Below are 8,421 nucleotides of genomic sequence, written 5' to 3' on the forward strand. Positions count from 1 at the left end.
TAGATGTCAACCATCAATAGAAATTATAATGAGGCTTCTATGTTGTGGGAGTGAATGAGAGCAGAATATATCAGATGTCCATCAAGCAGCCATTTTGTGATCCACTTTTTCCTCATGGTCGTCACTTCCATTGCTCACGAAGACAAGAAAGAATAGTCCGGTTGGAACTTTATTGAAGCTATATGTTACAAGAAAGAATAATCCTAATGATTGACTCTGTACTTAGTTTGAAATGTTTCTTTGACCTGTATATGACTTTTGAAGTTTTTGTCCAATTTAACGTTGACCAGAATTAGCGTTTGGATATGAATTTATTTTACTCAGAAATTCTTATTTTCAATGACGGCCTAGGAACAGTGGGTTAACTGCCTGTTCAGGGGCAGAACAACAGAATTGTACCTTGTCAGCTCGGGATTTGAACTTCCAACTAGTCCAACGCTCTAAACACTAGGCTACCCTGACACCTCAAATGTACTAACAAACAAGGTATTTGGACATAAATTGGACATTTTCGAACTAAACAAACATTTATTGTGGACCTGGGATTCCTGGAGTGCTTTCTGATGTAGATCATCAAAGGTAAGGGAAAATGTATCATGTAATTTCTTGTTTATGTTGACGCCATCTTTGCGGCTGTGGTGTTTTACTTTGACAGATTTTGAGCACTTGAAATCTCAGATTATTGCATTCCATGTTTCTTTTTCCGTAGTATTCTGTTGAATTTCTTGCAAAATCTTGATGTTTTTGGAACTAGTGAATCTAACGAGCCAATGTTGATTTAAAAAATATATAAATCACTTTATCAAACAAAAACATGCATGTATTGTGTAAGAAGTCCTATGATATCTATAATTCCATGAATGTATAACTTATTGTGGTTTTGAGACCTAACATAATCGTTTGTAGTGCTTTCGCTGAAAAAGGCTATTTGAAATCGGACATTTTGGTGGGATTAACAACGAGAAAAGCTTTATAATGATTTAAGAGACATGTATGTTTTAGGCATTGTAATTATGAGATTTCTGTGGTTTGAATTTGGCGCCCTCTATTTTCACTGGTAGTTGTCATATCGATCCCGGTATTGGGATTTCAGCCATTACAGGTTTTAAACACTGTTTCCTGTTATTCATGATGACATTATATTACAGAGATGATACTTGTGGGCACCAATATTGATCCTTCTGTACCAGATGTTACTAGTGGGCACCAATATTTATCATTCTGTACCAGATGTTATCCTTCTGTACCAGTGGTGGGCACCAATATTGATTCTTCGGGTATGATATGGATATCGTTTGATATCGATAGGAACAAGATATGTCGTCATGTCGGTTTATCCTTGCAGTTAACCTACATTTTATGAATAAGAGCAAACATGACTGTTCATACAGGGTTTGTATATATTCTGATGTGCTGACAGCATGGGTTAGTGTTATAGGAATTATATTCCTCTGTTTTAATACCCAATTAAAATTAAACACTCTGTCAATTCCTAAGAATTTGTAAGACTTTATTTGTATAAAATGGACAGAGACCAGTCTAATATCAACCAGCAGCGTTTATTCTAGGAGTGAACATAATACAGTTTTACTACAGATTATAAACTGAAAATGACGTCATTAGTTTTCGTACTACCCGTCTCATCAACTCATCAATGGCTGTATAGTTCTCAAGCCTTCCCATGTTATCTCTCCTACTAAGATAATTCTATTTACTAAGCCAAGGTCTGCCTATGTAGATAAGCATTCTAGCCAGTCTGGCTATAAGTGAATTAATTTCTACCAAGTTCTACTTCTTGATTATATTTACACACATTATATTCAATACTAGGGTTAAAAAAATCATACATCTATACAGTAACATAATAGTATTCTGATTAGTCAGTCCTGATTGAAATGTATAAATAATTAGTCATTATTGAGAAAAAATCAGTTAGTGATTATTGAAACATCATGATCATATCTGTTTTAGCCGCTCTTCATTGGAAGAAGAGGAATCATCAAAAATGCAGCAGGGTATGTGTTCATCTTTAATGAATTCAACTGAACACTGAATGAACAAAAGGAAAAACCGAAACAGTCCTGCAAGGTGAGAAACACTAAACAGAAATCAACTACCCACAACCTAGTGGCAAAAACAGCTCTGAAGTCTGATTCCCAATCAGAGACAACGAAAAACAGCTGATTGAGAAGACATACCCAGGCCGAACATAGAAATAAAAAACCTAGACATAAACATAAAATGCCCACCAAATCACACCCTGACCAAACAAAAGAGAAAGAAGGCAAAGCACCCACGGTCAGGGCGTGACAGTACTGTACTCTATAGACACCGGGTGGATGTAAACTTACATCATACCTGCTTTAGCAGTTGGTACTCCATAGAAAATGGTGGACCAACAATGACGAGACGGCCTACAGGAGGATGTGAGGGCCCTTGTGTGTGGTGTCAGGAAAATAACCTCACACTCAACGTCAACAAAACTAAGGAGATGATTGTGGACTTCAGGAAACAGCAGAGAGGGAACACCCCCTCATCACATCGGGATGGAATAGTAGTGGAGAGGGGAATAAGTTAAGTTCCTCGGCGTACACATCACAGACAAACTGAATTGGTCCACCCACACTGACAGCATCGTGAAGAGGCGCAGCAGCCCCTTCAACCCTCAGAAGGCTGAAGAAATTCGGCTTGTCACCAAAAAAGCACTCTCTGACAAACTTCTACAGATGCACAATCGAGAGCATCACCGCCTGGTACGGCAACTGCTCCGCCCACAACCGTAAGGGCTCTCCAGAGGGGTAGTGTGGTCTGCACAACGATCACCGGGGCAAACTACCTGCCCTCCAGACACCTACACCACCCGATGTTACAGGAAGGCCATAAAGATCATCAAGGACAACAACCACCCAAGCCACTGCCTGTTCACCGCGTCACCATCCAGAAGGCGAGGTCAGTACAGGTGCATCAAAGCAGGGACCGAGAGACTGATGTAAAATATATCACTAGCCACTTTTAAACAATGCTACCTAATATAATGTTTACATACCCTACATTATTCATCTCATATGTATACGTATATACTGTACTCTATCATCTACTGCATCTTTATGTAATACATGTATCACTAGCCACTAAACTATGCCACTTTGTTTACATACTCATCTCATATGTATATACTGTACTGAGTACCATCTACTGCATCTTGCCTATGCTGCTCTGTACCATCACTCATTCATATATCCTTATGTACATATTCTTTTTATCCCCCTTACACTGTGTATAAGACAGTAGTTTTAGGAATTGTTAGTTAGATTACTTGTTGGTTATTACTGCATTGTCGGAACTAGAAGTACAAGCATTTCGCTACACTCCGCATTAACATCTGCTAACCATGTGTATGTGACAAATAACATTTGATTTGATGTAAACCTACATCATATGATTTAGCCTGTTTAGCCATTGGTACTCCATAGACACTGTGGATGTAAACCTACATCATATCTGTTTTAGCCATTGGTACTCCATAGACACTGGGTGGATGTAAACTACATCATATCTGTTTTAGCCATTGGTACTCCATAGACACTGGGTGGATGTAAACCTACATCATATCTGTTTTAGCCATTGGTACTCCATAGACACTGGGTGGATGTAAACCTACATCATATCTGTTTTAGCCATTGGTACATCCATAGACACTGGGTGGATGTAAACCTACATCATATCTGTTTTAGCCATTGTTGTACTCCCATAGACACTGGGTGGATGTAAACCTACATCATACCTGTTTTAGCCATTCGTACTCCATAGACACTGGGTGGATGTAAACCTACATCATATCTGTTTTTAGCCATTGGTACTCCATAGACACTGGGTGGATGTAAACCTACATCATATGATTTGCCCGTTTTAGCCATTGGTACTCCATAGACACTGGGTGGATGTAAACCTACATCATATCTGTTTTAGCCATTGGTACTCCATAGACACTGTGGATGTAAACCTACATCATACCTGTTTAGCCATTGGTACTCCATAGACACTGGGTGGATGTAAACCTACATCATATCTGTTTTAGCCATTGGTACTCCATAGACACTGGGTGGATGTAAACCTACATCATATCTGTTTTAGCCATTGGTACTCATAGACACTGGGTGGATGTAAACCTACATCATACCTGTTTTAGCCATTGGTACTCCATAGACACTGGGTGGATGTAAACCTACATCATATCTGTTTAGCCATTGGTACTCCATAGACACTGGGTGGATGTAAACCTACATCATATGATTTAGCCGTTTTAGCCATTGGTACTCCATAGACACTAGGTGGATGTAAACCTACATCATATCTGTTTTAGCCATTGGTACTCCATAGACACTGGGTGGATGTAAACCTACATCATACCTGTTTAGCCATTGGTACTCCATAGACACTGGGTGGATGACATCTATCTGGTGGTACTCCATAGACATGTAAACCTACATCATATCTGTTTTAGCCATTGGTACTCCATAGACACTGGGTGGATGTAAACCTACATCATACCTGAGCCATTTGGAACGCAGGGACTACCCACTACCTGCTCTTTCTCTCAATCAGCATTTTTGCCAGCTAGAGAGTGTCCTTGAGGAGCTGAGGCAGGTAGGGTGAATTTACGCAGTCCGAATGCCTAAAGTAGTGCACTATATAGGGAATAGGACTCCATTTTGGACATAGGGCCAAGACACAAATCAGGCTACCATAGACAGCATCTTCTATCAGTGATTAGGTTGTCCGTCCCTGGACTAGGAGGTGGACTGGTTCCTCCACCTCTACAACATGATCACAGTTACCAGACAAGACAGAGACCAGGGCTTCCTGTCCTAAATCGCAGCCCTATCCCGGATCAATATTGGTGCACAAGTAACATATGGTACAGAAGGATGAATATTGGTGCCCACCACGAGTAACATCTGGTACAGAAGGATCAATATTGGTGCCCACAACTAGTAACATCTGGTACAGAAGGGTCAATATTGGTGCACACTAGTAACATCTGGTACAGAAGGATCAATATTGGTGCCCACAAGTAACATCTGGTATAGAAGGATCAATATTGGTGCCCACAAGTAACATCTGGTACAGAAGGATCAATATTGGTGCCCACAAGTAACATCTGGTACAGAAGGATCAATATTGGTGCCCACAAGTAACATCTCTGTAATATAATGTCATCGCTGTACATGACATCATGGATAACAGGAAACAGTGTTTAAAACCTGTAATGGCTGAAATCCCAATACCGGGATCGATATGACAACTACCAGTGAAAATAGAGGGCGCCAAATTCAAACCACAGAAATCTCATAATTACAATGCCTAAAACATACATGTCTCTTATATCATTATAAAGCTTTTCTCATTGTTAATCCCACCAAAATGTCCGATTTCAAATAGCCTTTTCAGCGAAAGCACTACAAACGATTATGTTAGGTCTCAACCAAACCACAATAAGCACAGCCATTTTCCAGAAAAATATAGCATTCACAAAAAGCACAAATAAAGATAAAATCAATCACTAACCTTGAAATATCTTCATCAGATGACACTCATAGGACTTCAGGTTACACAATACATGCATGTTTTGTTTGATAAAGTTAAGATTTATATATTTTTAAATCTGAGTTTACATTGGCTTGTTAGATTCACTAGTTCCAAAAACATCAAGTGATTTTGCATAGCCACATCATTCAACAGAATACTCATCATAAATGTAGATGATAATACAAGTTATACACATGGAATTATAGAAATACCTCTCCTTAATGCAACCGCTGTTTCAGATTTCAAGAAAACTTTACGTTAAAAGAAACGCATGCAATAATCTGAGACGGCGCTCAGAAGTAAAACACCACAGCCGCAAAGATGGCGTCAACATAAACAAGAAATTACATGATACATTTTCCTTACCTTTGATGATCTACATCAGAAAGCCTCCAGGAATCCCAGGTCCACAATAAATGTTTGTTTAGTTCGAAAATGTCCATTATTTATGTCCAAATACCTTGTTTGTTAGTACATTTGGGGTGTCAGGGTAGCCTAGTGTTTAGAGCGTTGGACTAGTTGGAAGTTCAAATCCCCGAGCTGACAAGGTACAATTCTGTTGTTCTGCCCCTGAACAGGCAGTTAACCCACTGTTCCTAGGCCGTCATTGAAAATAAGAATTTGTTCTAGTAAAATAAATTCATATCCAAACGCTAATTCTGGTCAATGTTAAATTGGACAAAAACTTCAAAAAGTCATATACAGGTCAAAGAAACATTTCAAACTAAGTACAGAGTCAATCATTAGGATTATTCTTTCTTGTAACATATAGCTTCAATAAAGTTCCTAACCGGACTATTCTTTCTTGTCTTCATGAGCAATGGAATTGACGACCATGAGGAAAAAGTGGGATCACAAAATGGCTGCTTGATGGACATCTGATATATTCTGCTCTCATTCACTCCCACAACATAGAAGCCTCATTATAATTTCTATTGATGGTTGACATCTAGTGGAACCCCTAAGCAGTGCAACATCATTCATATCTCAAGGGGATTTCATCGGGGACTCATACAAGCTCAGATTTCTGACTTCCTGTTTTGATTTCAACTCAGGTTTTTTCCTGCCAATATGAGTTCTGTTATACTCGCAGACATCATTCAAACAGTTTCAGAAACTTCAGAGTGTTTTCTATCCAATACTAACAATAATATGCAAATATGAGCAACTATGACTGAGGAGCAGGCCGTTTGATATGGGCACCTTTTCATCCAAGCTACTCAATACTGCCCCTGCAGCCATAAGAAGATTAAAGTACCATGACTTTGTCAACTAACCTGGTGGTCCTCTGCTCCTCTTCAGGTTGAAGTTGACATGTAGAAGTTTGTAAGCCAGTGTTATATTTGCATGGCATTGCATGAGAGGGTGTGGCCCACAGGCATTTATCTTCTTATATAACCAGTTGCACCCCCCCCAGGCCTTTTACCTCAGTAATAATAGAAATGAAATGAGGAAACCGATGTTGAATAACAAGGGAATGGTAAACTCCCACTGCATTCCAACAACAATGTTGTGTCTCAGCCCTTAACAATAATTTTAGTAAAAGTCTCAGTGGGGTTATCCTCGTAAGGGGAGCGTGCTAAACTATTGAAAACAAGGGGTAACAATCATTTTAGTAAAAGTCTCAGTGGGGTTATCCTCGTAAGGGGAGTGTGCTAAACTATTGAAAACAAGGGGTAACAATAAGTTTAGTAAAAGTCTCAGTGGGGTTATCCTCGTAAGGGGAGTGTGCTAAACTATTGAAAACAAGGGGTAACAATCATTTCAGTAAAAGTCTCAGTGGGTTATCCTCGTAAAAGGAGCGTGCTAAACTATTGAAAACAAGGGGTAACAATCATCATGACCCCTACCTTTATTCGATTAGTCTTTATTTCTTGTTGAACAAAATATATTTTCAAAGCAAATGTATAAAAAATACATTTGGAGTTGAGAATATAGAGCAGTATTGGTATTATTTATTTTATACAATCTTTATCAAAGGATCCAGTAACAGAAGGATCCATATTGGTAACCACAAGTAACATATCTGTAATATAATGTCATCGCTGTAACATGATATCATGGATGACAGGAAACAACAGTGTTTAAAGTACCATGACTTTGTCAACTAACCTGGTGGTCCTCTGCTCCACTTCGGGTTGAAGTTGACATGTAGAAGTTTGTAAGCCAGTGTTATTTGCATACCATTTATCTTCTTGACAAGTTGAACCCCACCAGGCCTTTCTGTCTCAATTATAATAGTATGTAAAGGAGTTGAAGTATGTCGCACCCTGCTAGGCCTTTCTGTCTCAATTATAATAGTATGTAAAGGAGTTGGAGTATGTTGCACACTGCTTGGCTTTTCTGTCTCAATTATAATAGTATGTAAAGGAGTTGGGGTATGTTGCACCCTGCTAGGCCTTTCTGTCTCAATTATAATAGTATGTAAAGGAGTTGGAGTATGTTGCACCTGCTAGGCCTTTCTGTCTCAATTATAATAGTATGTAAAGGAGTTGGGATATGTTGCACCCTGCTTGGCCTTTCTGTCTCAATTATAATAGTCTGTAAAGGAGTTGGGGTATGTTGCACCCTGCTAGGCCTTTCTGTCTCAATTATAATAGTATGTAAAGGAGTTGGGGTATGTTGCACCCTGCTAGGCCTTTCTGTCTCTATTATAATATTATGTAAAGGAGTTGAAGTATGTTGCACCCTGCTAGGCCTTTCTGTCTCAATTATAATAGTATGTAAAGGAGTTGGAGTATGTTGCACCCTGCTAGGCCTTTCTGTCTCAATTATAATAGTATGTAAAGGAGTTGGGGTATGTTGCACCCTGCTAGGCCTTTCTGTCTCAAT

Source organism: Oncorhynchus masou, unplaced genomic scaffold (genome assembly GCF_036934945.1).
Source record: "Oncorhynchus masou masou isolate Uvic2021 unplaced genomic scaffold, UVic_Omas_1.1 unplaced_scaffold_2270, whole genome shotgun sequence".
NCBI classification, from domain to species: Eukaryota; Metazoa; Chordata; class Actinopteri; order Salmoniformes; family Salmonidae; genus Oncorhynchus; species Oncorhynchus masou.